The sequence below is a fragment of the Macrosteles quadrilineatus genome, unplaced genomic scaffold (assembly GCF_028750875.1).
Source record: "Macrosteles quadrilineatus isolate MER2022 unplaced genomic scaffold, UCM_ALF_1.0 Scaffold_26__1_contigs__length_1644609, whole genome shotgun sequence".
Taxonomy (NCBI): Eukaryota; Metazoa; Arthropoda; class Insecta; order Hemiptera; family Cicadellidae; genus Macrosteles; species Macrosteles quadrilineatus.
The window spans coordinates 1,223,561-1,237,313 of NW_026542619.1; positions in this window are offsets into that span (position 1 = coordinate 1,223,561).

Consider the following 13,753-nt stretch of genomic DNA (forward strand, 5'->3'; position numbering starts at 1 on the left):
TGTATCACAGTATATCTAAGTGTATTAAAGTATATCTAAGTGCATCTAATTATATCAAAGTATATCTAAGTGTATTAAAGTATATCTAAGTGTATCAAAGTATATTTAAATGTATCAAAGTATATCTAAGTGTATCAAAGTATATCTAAGTGTATCAAAGTGTATCAAAGTTTATCTAAGTGTATCAAAGTGTATCAAAGTATATCAAAGTATATCTAAGTGTATCAAAGTATATCTAAATGTATCAAAATGTATCAAAGTATATCTAAGTGTATCAAAGTATATCTAAGTGTATCTAAGTGTATCAAAGTATAACTAAGTGTATCAAAGTTTATATAAGTGTATCAAAGTATATCAAAGTATATGTAAGTGTATCAAATTACTGTATATCTAAGGGTGTCAAAGTATATCAAATTATATCTAAGTGTATCAAAGTATATCTAAGTGTATCAAAGTTTATCTAAGTCTATCAAAGTGTATCAAAGTATATCAAAGTATATCTAAGTGTATCAAAGTATATCTAATTGTATCAAAATGTATCAAAGTATATCTAGGTGTATCAAAGTGTATCTAAGTGTATCTAAGTGTATCAAATTATATCTAAGTGTATCAAAGTTTATCTAAGTGTATCAAAGTATATCAAAGTATATCTAAGTGTATCAAAGTATATCTAAGTGTATCAAAGTATATCTAAGTCTATCAAAGTATATCTAAGTTCATCAAAGTATGTCAAAGTATATATAAGTGTATCAAAGTATATCTAAGGGTATCAAAGTGTATCAAAGTATATCAAAGTGTATCAAAGTATATCTAAGTGTATCAAAATAAATCTAAGTGTATCACAGTATATCAAAGTATATCTAACTGTATCAAAGTATATCTAAGTGTATCAAAGTGTATCAAAGTATATCAAAGTATATCTAAGTGTATCAAAGTATATCTAAATGTATCAAAATGTATCAAAGTATATCTAAGTGTATCAAAGTAAATCTAAGTGTATAAAAGTATATCAAAGTATATCTAAGTGTATCAAAGTATATCTAAATGTATCAAAATGTATCAAAGTATATCTAAGTGTATCAAAGTATATCTAAGTGTATCAAAGTGTATCAAAGTTTATCTAAGTGTATCAAAGTGTATCAAAGTATATCAAAGTATATCTAAGTGTATCAAAGTATATCTAAATGTATCAAAATGTATCAAAGTATATCTAAGTGTATCAAAGTATATCTAAGTGTATCTAAGTGTATCAAAGTATAACTAAGTGTATCAAAGTTTATATAAGTGTATCAAAGTATATCAAATTATATCTAAGTGTATCAAATTACTGTATATCTAAGGGTGTCAAAGTATATCAAATTATATCTAAGTGTATCAAAGTATATCTAAGTGTATCTACGTGTATCAAAGTATATCTAAGTGTATCAAAGTGTATCAAAGTTTATCTAAGTGTATCAAAGTGTATCAAAGTATATCAAAGTATATCTAAGTTTATCAAAGTATATCTAAATGTATCAAAATGTATCAAAGTATATCTAAGTGTATTAAAGTATATCTAAGTGTATCTAAGTGTATCAAAGTATAACTAAGTGTATCAAAGTTTATATAAGTGTATCAAAGTATATCAAAGTATATCTAAGTGTATCAAATTACTGTATATCTAAGGGTGTCAAAGTATATCAAATTATATCTAAGTGTATCAAAGTATATCTAAGTGTATCAAAGTTTATCTAAGTCTATCAAAGTGTATTAAAGTATATCAAAGTATATCTAAGTGTATCAAAGTATATCTAATTGTATCAAAATGTATCAAAGTATATCTAAGTGTATCAAAGTATATCTAAGTGTATCACAGTTTATCTAAGTGTATCAAAGTGTATCAAATTATATCAAAGTATATCTAAGTGTATCAAAGTGTATCTAAGTGTATCTAAGTGTATCAAATTATATCCTAGTGTATCAAAGTTTATCTAAGTGTATCAAAGTATATCAAAGTATATCTAAGTGTATCAAAGTATATCTAAGTGTATCAAAGTATATCTAAGTGTATCAAAGTATATATAAGTGTATCAAAATGTATCAAAGTATATTTAAGAGTATCAAAGTAAATCTAAATATATCTAAGTGTATCAACTAATATCTAAGTGTATCAAAGTGTATTAAAGTATATCAAAGTGTATCAAAGTATATCTAAGTGTATCAAAGTATATCTAAGTTCATCAAAGTATGTCAAAGTATATATAAGTGTATCAAAGTATATCTAAGGGTATCAAAGTGTATCAAAGTATATTAAAGTGTATCAAAGTATATCTAAGTGTATCAAAATAAATCTAAGTGTATCGCAGTATATCAAAGTATATCTAAGTGTATCAAAGTGTATCAAAGTATATCAAAGTGTATCAAAGTATATCTAAGGGTGTCAAAGTATATCTAAGTGTATCAAAGTATATCTAAGGGTGGCAAAGTATATCAAAGTATATCTAAGTTTATCAAAGTATATCTAAGTGTATCAAAGTTTATCTAAGTGTATCAAAGTGTATCAAAGTATATCAAAGTATATCTAAGTGTATCAAAGTATATATAAGTGTATCAACGGATATCAAAGTATCAAAGTATATCAAAGTATATCAATGTGTATCAAAGTATATCAAAGTATATCTAAGTGTATCAAAGTGTATCAAAGTATATCTAAGTGTATTAAAGTATATCTAAGTGCATCAAAGTATGTCAAAGTATATATAAGTGTATCAAAGTATATCTAAGGGTATCAAAGTGTATCAAAGTATATCAAAGTGTATCAAAGTATATCTAAGTGTATCAAAATAAATCTAAGTGTATCACAGTATATCAAAGTATATCTAACTGTATCAAAGTATATCTAAGTGTATCAAAGTGTATCAAAGTATATCAAAGTATATCTAAGTGTATCAAAGTATATCTAAATGTATCTAAGTGTATCAAAGTATAACTAAGTGTATCAAAGTTTATAAAAGTGTATCAAAGTATATCAAAGTATATCTAAGTGTTTTAAAGTACTGTATATCTAAGGGTGTCAAAGTATATCAAATTATATCTAAGTGTATCAAAGTATGTCTAAGTGTATCAAAGTTTATCTAAGTGTATCAAAGTGTATCTAAGTATATCAAAGTGTATCAAAGTATATCTAAGTGTATCAAAGTATATCTAAGTGTATCAAAGTATATCTAAGTGTATCAAAGTGTATCAAAGTATATCAAAGTGTATCAAAGTATATCTAAGTGTATCAAAGTAAATCTAAGTGTATCAAAGTATATCAAAGTATATCTAAGTGTATCAAAGTATATCAAAGTATATCAATGTGTATCAAAGTATATCAAAGTATATCTAAGTGTATCAAAGTGTATCAAAGTATATCTAAGTGTATTAAAGTATATCTAAGTGCATCAAAGTATGTCAAAGTATATATAAGTGTATCAAAGTATATCTAAGTGTATCAAAGTGTTTAAAAGTATATCTAAGTGTATCAAAGTGTTTAAAAGTATATCTAAGTGTATAAAAGTATATCTAAGTGTATCAAAGTATATCAAAGTATATCTAAGTATATCAAAGTGTATCAAAGTATATCTAAGTGTATCAAAGTATATCTAAGGGTGTCAAAGTATATCTAAGTGTATCAAAGTATATCTAAGTGTATCAAAGTATATCTAAGGGTGTCAAAGTATATCTAAGTGTATCAAAGTATATCTAAGTGTGTCAAAGTATATCAAAGTATATCTAAGTGTATCAAAGTATACCTAAGTGTATCAAAGTATATCTAAGTGTATCAAAGTGTATCAAAGTATATCAAAGTGTATCAAAGTATATCTAAGTGTATCAAAGTATATCTAAGTGTATCAAAGTAAATCTAAGTGTATAAAAGTATATCAAAGTATATCTAAGTGTATCAAAGTATATCTAAATGTATCAAAATGTATCAAAGTATATCAAAGTATATCTAAGTGTATCAAAGTATATCTAAGTGTATCAAAGTATATCTAAGTCTATCAAAGTATATCTAAGTTCATCAAAGTATGTCAAAGTATATATAAGTGTATCAAAGTATATCTAAGGGTATCAAAGTGTATCAAAGTATATTAAAGTGTATCAAAGTATATCTAAGTGTATCAAAATAAATCTAAGTGTATCACAGTATATCAAAGTATATCTAACTGTATCAAAGTATATCTAAGTGTATCAAAGTGTATCAAAGAATATCAAAGTATATCTAAGTGTATCAAAGTATATATAAGTGTATCAACGAATATCACAGTGTGTCAAAGAGTATCAAAGTATATCAAAGTGTATCAAAGTATATCTAAGTGTATCAAAGTGTATCAAAGTTTATCTAAGTGTATCAAAGTGTATCAAAGTATATCAAAGTATATCTAAGTGTATCAAAGTATATCTAAATGTATCAAAATGTATCAAAGTATATCTAAGTGTATCAAAGTATATCTAAGTGTATCTAAGTGTATCAAAGTAAATCTAAGTGTATCAAAGTAAATCTAAGTGTATAAAAGTATATCAAAGTATATCTAAGTGTATCAAAGTATATTTAAATGTATCAAAGTATATCTAAGTGTATAAAAGTTTATCTAAGTGTATCAAAGTATATCAAAGTATATCTAAGTGTATCAAAGTATATCTAAGTTTATCAAAGTATATCTAAGTGTATCAAAGTATATATAAGTGTATCAAAATGTATCAAAGTATATTTAAGAGTATCAAAGTAAATCTAAATATATCTAAGTGTATCAACTAATATCTAAGTGTATCAAAGTGTATTAAAGTATATCAAAGTATATCTAAGTGTATCAAAGTATATCTAAATGTATCAAAATGTATCAAAGTATATCTAAGTGTATCAAAGTATATCTAAGTGTACCTAAGTGTATCAAAGTAAATCTAAGTGTATCAAAGTAAATCTAAGTGTATCAAAGTAAATCTAAGTGTATAAAAGTATATCAAAGTATATCTAAGTGTATCAAAGTATATCTAAATGTATCAAAATGTATCAAAGTATATCTAAGTGTATCAAAGTATATCTAAGTGTATCAAAGTGTATCAAAGTTTATCTAAGTGTATCAAAGTGTATCAAAGTATATCAAAGTATATCTAAGTGTATCAAAGTATATCTAAATGTATCAAAATGTATCAAAGTATATCTAAGTGTATCAAAGTATATCTAAGTGTATCTAAGTGTATCAAAGTATAACTAAGTGTATCAAAGTTTATATAAGTGTATCAAAGTATATCAAAGTATATCTAAGTGTATCAAATTACTGTATATCTAAGGGTGTCAAAGTATATCAAATTATATCTAAGTGTATCAAAGTATATCTAAGTGTATCTACGTGTATCAAAGTATATCTAAGTGTATCTACGTGTATCAAAGTATATCTAAGTGTATCAAAGTGTATCAAAGTATATCAAAGTATATCTAAGTTTATCAAAGTATATCTAAATGTATCAAAATGTATCAAAGTAAATCTAAGTGTATTAAAGTATATCTAAGTGTATCTAAGTGTATCAAAGTATAACTAAGTGTATCAAAGTTTATATAAGTGTATCAAAGTATATCTAAGTGTATCAAATTACTGTATATCTAAGGGTGTCAAAGTATATCAAATTATATCTAAGTGTATCAAAGTATATCTAAGTGTATCAAAGTTTATCTAAGTCTATCAAAGTGTATTAAAGTATATCAAAGTATATCTAAGTGTATCAAAGTGTATCAAAGTTTATCTAAGTGTATCAAAGTGTATCAAAGTATATCAAAGTATATCTAAGTGTATCAAAGTATATCTAAATGTATCAAAACGTATCAAAGTATATCTAAGTGTATCAAAGTATATCTAAGTGTATCTAAGTGTATCAAAGTATAACTAAGTGTATCAAAGTTTATAAAAGTGTATCAAAGTATATCAAAGTATATCTAAGTGTTTTAAAGTACTGTATATCTAAGGGTGTCAAAGTATATCAAATTATATCTAAGTGTATCAAAGTATGTCTAAGTGTATCAAAGTTTATCTAAGTGTATCAAAGTGTATCTAAGTATATCAAAGTGTATCAAAGTATATCTAAGTGTATCAAAGTATATCTAAGTGTATCAAAGTATATCTAAGTGTATCAAAGTGTATCAAAGTATATCAAAGTGTATCAAAGTATATCTAAGTGTATCAAAGTAAATCTAAGTGTATCAAAGTATATCAAAGTATATCTAAGTGTATCAAAGTATATCAAAGTATATCAATGTGTATCAAAGTATATCAAAGTATATCTAAGTGTATCAAAGTGTATCAAAGTATATCTAAGTGTATTAAAGTATATCTAAGTGCATCAAAGTATGTCAAAGTATATATAAGTGTATCAAAGTATATCTAAGTGTATCAAAGTGTTTAAAAGTATCAAAGTAAATCTAAATATATCTAAGTGTATCAACTAATATCTAAGTGTATCAAAGTGTATTAAAGTATATCAAAGTGTATCAAAGTATATCTAAGTGTATCAAAGTATATCTAAGTTCATCAAAGTATGTCAAAGTATATATAAGTGTATCAAAGTATATCTAAGGGTATCAAAGTGTATCAAAGTATATCAAATTATATCTAAGTGTATCAAAATAAATCTAAGTGCATCACAGTATATCAAAGTATATCTAAGTGTATCAAAGTGTATCAAAGTATATCAAAGTGTATCAAAGTATATCTAAGTGTATCAAAGTAAATCTAAGTGTATCAAAGTAAATCTAAGTGTATCAAAGTATATCAAAGTATATCTAAGTGTATCAAAGTATATCTAAATGTATCAAAATGTATCAAAGTATATCTAAGTGTATCAAAGTATATCTAAGTGTATCAAAGTGTATCAAAGTTTATCTAAGTGTATCAAAGTATATCAAAGTATATCTAAGTGTATCAAAGTATATCTAAATGTATCAAAATGTATCAAAGTATATCTAAGTGTATCAAAGTATATCTAAGTGTATCTAAGTGTATCAAAGTATAACTAAGTGTATCAAAGTTTATATAAGTGTATCAAAGTATATCAAAGTATATCTAAGTGTATCAAATTACTGTATATTTAAGGGTGTCAAAGTATATCAAATTATATCTAAGTGTATCAAAGTATATCTAAGTGTATCAAAGTTTATCTAAGTCTATCAAAGTGTATCAAAGTATATCAAAGTATATCTAAGTGTATCAAAGTATATCTAATTGTATCAAAATGTATCAAAGTATATCTAAGTGTATCTAAGTGTATCTAAGTGTATCAAATTATATCTAAGTGTATCAAAGTTTATCTAAGTGTATCAAAGTATATCAAAGTATATCTAAGTGTATCAAAGTATATCTAAGTGTATCAAAGTATATCTAAGTCTATCAAAGTATATCTAAGTTCATCAAAGTATGTCAAAGTATATATAAGTGTATCAAAGTATATCTAAGGGTATCAAAGTGTATCAAAGTATATCAAAGTGTATCAAAGTATATCTAAGTGTATCAAAATAAATCTAAGTGTATCACAGTATATCAAAGTATATCTAACTGTATCAAAGTATATCTAAGTGTATCAAAGTGTATCAAAGTATATCAAAGTATATCTAAGTGTATCAAAGTATATCTACATGTATCAAAATGTATCAAAGTATATCTAAGTGTATCAAAGTATATCTAAGTGTATCAAAGTAAATCTAAGTGTATAAAAGTATATCAAAGTATATCTAAGTGTATCAAAGTATATCTAAATGTATCAAAATGTATCAAAGTATATCTAAGTGTATCAAAGTATATCTAAGTGTATCAAAGTGTATCAAAGTTTATCTAAGTGTATCAAAGTGTATCAAAGTATATCAAAGTATATCTAAGTGTATCAAAGTATATCTAAATGTATCAAAATGTATCAAAGTATATCTAAGTGTATCAAAGTATATCTAAGTGTATCTAAGTGTATCAAAGTATAACTAAGTGTATCAAAGTTTATATAAGTGTATCAAAGTATATCAAAGTATATCTAAGTGTATCAAATTACTGTATATCTAAGGGTGTCAAAGTATATCAAATTATATCTAAGTGTATCAAAGTATATCTAAGTGTATCTACGTGTATCAAAGTATATCTAAGTGTATCAAAGTGTATCAAAGTTTATCTAAGTGTATCAAAGTGTATCAAAGTATATCAAATCATATCTAAGTGTATCAAAGTATATCTAAATGTATCAAAATGTATCAAAGTATATCTAAGTGTATCAAAGTATATCTAAGTGTATCTAAGTGTATCAAAGTATAACTAAGTGTATCAAAGTTTATATAAGTGTATCAAAGTATATCAAAGTATATCTAAGTGTATCAAATTACTGTATATCTAAGGGTGTCAAAGTATATCAAATTATATCTAAGTGTATCAAAGTATATCTAAGTGTATCAAAGTTTATCTAAGTCTATCAAAGTGTATTAAAGAATATCAAAGTATATCTAAGTGTATCAAAGTATATCTAATTGTATCAAAATGTATCAAAGTATATCTAAGTGTATCAAAGTATATCTAAGTGTATCAAAGTTTATCTAAGTGTATCAAAGTATATCTAAGTGTATCAAAGTGTATCAAAGTATATCAAAGTGTATCAAAGTATATCTAAGTGTATCAAAGTAAATCTAAGTGTATCAAAGTATATCAAAGTATATCTAAGTGTATCAAAGTATATCAAAGTATATCAATGTGTATCAAAGTATATCAAAGTATATCTAAGTGTATCAAAGTGTATCAAAGTATATCTAAGTGTATTAAAGTATATCTAAGTGCATCAAAGTATGTCAAAGTATATATAAGTGTATCAAAGTATATCTAAGTGTATCAAAGTGTTTAAAAGTATATCTAAGTGTATAAAAGTATATCTAAGTGTATCAAAGTATATCAAAGTATATCTAAGTATATCAAAGTGTATCAAAGTATATCTAAGTGTATCAAAGTATATCTAAGGGTGTCAAAGTATATCTAAGTGTATCAAAGTATATCTAAGTGTATCAAAGTATATCTAAGGGTGTCAAAGTATATCTAAGTGTATCAAAGTATATCTAAGTGTGTCAAAGTATATCAAAGTATATCTAAGTGTATCAAAGTATACCTAAGTGTATCAAAGTATATCTAAGTGTATCAAAGTGTATCAAAGTATATCAAAGTGTATCAAAGTATATCTAAGTGTATCAAAGTATATCTAAGTGTATCAAAGTAAATCTAAGTGTATCAAAGTATATCAAAGTATATCTAAGTGTATCAAAGTATATCTAAATGTATCAAAATGTATCAAAGTATATCAAAGTATATCTAAGTGTATCAAAGTATATCTAAGTGTATCAAAGTATATCTAAGTCTATCAAAGTATATCTAAGTTCATCAAAGTATGTCAAAGTATATATAAGTGTATCAAAGTATATCTAAGGGTATCAAAGTGTATCAAAGTATATCAAAGTGTATCAAAGTATATCTAAGTGTATCAAAATAAATCTAAGTGTATCACAGTATATCAAAGTATATCTAACTGTATCAAAGTATATCTAAGTGTATCAAAGAATATCAAAGTATATCTAAGTGTATCAAAGTATATATAAGTGTATCAACGAATATCACAGTGTGTCAAAGAGTATCAAAGTATATCAAAGTGTATCAAAGTATATCTAAGTGTATCAAAGTGTATCAAAGTTTATCTAAGTGTATCAAAGTGTATCAAAGTATATCAAAGTATATCTAAGTGTATCAAAGTATATCTAAATGTATCAAAATGTATCAAAGTATATCTAAGTGTATCAAAGTATATCTAAGTGTATCTAAGTGTATCAAAGTAAATCTAAGTGTATCAAAGTAAATCTAAGTGTATAAAAGTATATCAAAGTATATCTAAGTGTATCAAAGTATATTTAAATGTATCAAAGTATATCTAAGTGTATCAAAGTTTATCTAAGTGTATCAAAGTATATCAAAGTATATCTAAGTGTATCAAAGTATATCTAAGTGTATCAAAGTATATCTAAGTGTATCAAAGTATATATAAGTGTATCAAAATGTATCAAAGTATATTTAAGAGTATCAAAGTAAATCTAAATATATCTAAGTGTATCAACTAATATCTAAGTGTATCAAAGTGTATTAAAGTATATCAAAGTGTATCAAAGTATATCTAAGTGTATCAAAGTATATCTAAGTTCATCAAAGTATGTCAAAGTATATATAAGTGTATCAAAGTATATCTAAGGGTATCAAAGTGTATCAAAGTATATCAAAGTGTATCAAATTATATCTAAGTGTATCAAAATAAATCTAAGTGTATCACAGTATATCAAAGTATATCTAAGTGTATCAAAGTGTATCAAAATATATCAAAGTGTATCAAAGTATATCTAAGTGTATCAAAGTAAATCTAAGTGTATCAAAGTAAATCTAAGTGTATCAAAGTATATCAAAGTATATCTAAGTGTATCAAAGTATATCTAAATGTATCAAAATGTATCAAAGTATATCTAAGTGTATCAAAGTATATCTAAGTGTATCAAAGTGTATCAAAGTTTATCTAAGTGTATCAAAGTATATCAAAGTATATCTAAGTGTATCAAAGTATATCTAAATGTATCAAAATGTATCAAAGTATATCTAAGTGTATCAAAGTATATCTAAGTGTATCTAAGTGTATCAAAGTATAACTAAGTGTATCAAAGTTTATATAAGTGTATCAAAGTATATCAAAGTATATCTAAGTGTATCAAATTACTGTATATTTAAGGGTGTCAAAGTATATCAAATTATATCTAAGTGTATCAAAGTATATCTAAGTGTATCAAAGTTTATCTAAGTCTATCAAAGTGTATCAAAGTATATCAAAGTATATCTAAGTGTATCAAAGTATATCTAATTGTATCAAAATGTATCAAAGTATATCTAAGTGTATCTAAGTGTATCTAAGTGTATCAAATTATATCTAAGTGTATCAAAGTTTATCTAAGTGTATCAAAGTATATCAAAGTATATCTAAGTGTATCAAAGTATATCTAAGTGTATCAAAGTATATCTAAGTCTATCAAAGTATATCTAAGTTCATCAAAGTATGTCAAAGTATATATAAGTGTATTAAAGTATATCTAAGGGTATCAAAGTGTATCAAAGTATATCAAAGTGTATCAAAGTATATCTAAGTGTATCAAAATAAATCTAAGTGTATCACAGTATATCAAAGTATATCTAACTGTATCAAAGTATATCTAAGTGTATCAAAGTGTATCAAAGTATATCAAAGTATATCTAAGTGTATCAAAGTATATCTACATGTATCAAAATGTATCAAAGTATATCTAAGTGTATCAAAGTATATCTAAGTGTATCAAAGTAAATCTAAGTGTATAAAAGTATATCAAAGTATATCTAAGTGTATCAAAGTATATCTAAATGTATCAAAATGTATCAAAGTATATCTAAGTGTATCAAAGTATATCTAAGTGTATCAAAGTGTATCAAAGTTTATCTAAGTGTATCAAAGTGTATCAAAGTATATCAAAGTATATCTAAGTGTATCAAAGTATATCTAAATGTATCAAAATGTATCAAAGTATATCTAAGTGTATCAAAGTATATCTAAGTGTATCTAAGTGTATCAAAGTATAACTAAGTGTATCAAAGTTTATATAAGTGTATCAAAGTATATCAAAGTATATCTAAGTGTATCAAATTACTGTATATCTAAGGGTGTCAAAGTATATCAAATTATATCTAAGTGTATCAAAGTATATCTAAGTGAATCTACGTGTATCAAAGTATATCTAAGTGTATCAAAGTGTATCAAAGTTTATCTAAGTGTATCAAAGTGTATCAAAGTATATCAAATCATATCTAAGTGTATCAAAGTATATCTAAATGTATCAAAATGTATCAAAGTATATCTAAGTGTATCAAAGTATATCTAAGTGTATCTAAGTGTATCAAAGTATAACTAAGTGTATCAAAGTTTATATAAGTGTATCAAAGTATATCAAAGTATATCTAAGTGTATCAAATTACTGTATATCTAAGGGTGTCAAAGTATATCAAATTATATCTAAGTGTATCAAAGTATATCTAAGTGTATCAAAGTTTATCTAAGTCTATCAAAGTGTATTAAAGAATATCAAAGTATATCTAAGTGTATCAAAGTATATCTAATTGTATCAAAATGTATCAAAGTATATCTAAGTGTATCAAAGTATATCTAAGTGTATCAAAGTTTATCTAAGTGTATCAAAGTGTATCAAATTATATCAAAGTATATCTAAGTGTATCAAAGTGTATCTAAGTGTATCAAATTATATCTAAGTGTATCAAAGTTTATCTAAGTGTATCAAAGTATATCAAAGTATATCTAAGTGTATCAAAGTATATCTAAGTGTATCAAAGTATATCTAAGTGTATCAAAGTATATCTAAGTGTATCAAAGTATATATAAGTGTATCAAAATGTATCAAAGTATATTTAAGAGTATCAAAGTAAATCTAAATATATCTAAGTGTATCAACTAATATCTAAGTGTATCAAAGTGTATTAAAGTATATCAAAGTGTATCAAAGTATATCTAAGTGTATCAAAGTATATCTAAGTTCATCAAAGTATGTCAAAGTATATATAAGTGTATCAAAGTATATCTAAGGGTATCAAAGTGTATCAAAGTATATCAAAGTGTATCAAAGTATATCTAAGTGTATCAAAATAAATCTAAGTGTATCACAGTATATCAAAGTATATCTAAGTGTATCAAAGTATATCAAAGTATATCAATGTGTATCAAAGTATATCAAAGTATATCTAAGTGCATCAAAGTATGTCAAAGTATATATAAGTGTATCAAAGTATATCTAAGTGTATCAAAGTGTTAAAAAGTATATCTAAGTGTATAAAAGTATATCTAAGTGTATCAAAGTATATCAAAGTATATCTAAGTGTATCAAAGTGTATCAAAGTATATCTAAGTGTATCAAAGTATATCTAAGGGTGTCAAAGTATATCTAAGTGTATCAAAGTATATCTAAGTGTGTCAAAGTATATCAAAGTATATCTAAGTGTATTAAAGTATATCTAAGTGTATCAAAGTATATCTAAGTGTATCAAAGTGTATCAAAGTATATCAAAGTGTATCAAAGTATATCTAAGTGTATCAAAGTAAATCTAAGTGTATCAAAGTAAATCTAAGTGTATCAAAGTATATCAAAGTATATCTAAGTGTATCAAAGTATATCTAAATGTATCAAAATGTATCAAAGTATATCTAAGTGTATCAAAGTATATCTAAGTGTATCTACGTGTATCAAAGTATATCTAAGTGTATCAAAGTGTATCAAAGTTTATCTAAGTGTATCAAAGTGTATCAAAGTATATCAAAGTATATCTAAGTGTATCAAAGTATATCTAAATGTATCAAAATGTATTAAAGTATATCTAAGTGTATCAAAGTATATCTAAGTGTATCTAAGTGTATCAAAGTATAACTAAGTGTATCAAAGTTTATATAAGTGTATCAAAGTATATCAAAGTATATCTAAGTGTATCAAATTACTGTATATCTAAGGGTGTCAAAGTATATCAAATTATATCTAAGTGTATCAATGTGAATCTAAGTGTATCAAAGTTTATCTAAGTCTATCAAAGTGTATTAAAGTATATCAAAGTATATCTAAGTGTATCAAAGTATATCTAATTGTATCAAAATGTATCAAAGTATATCT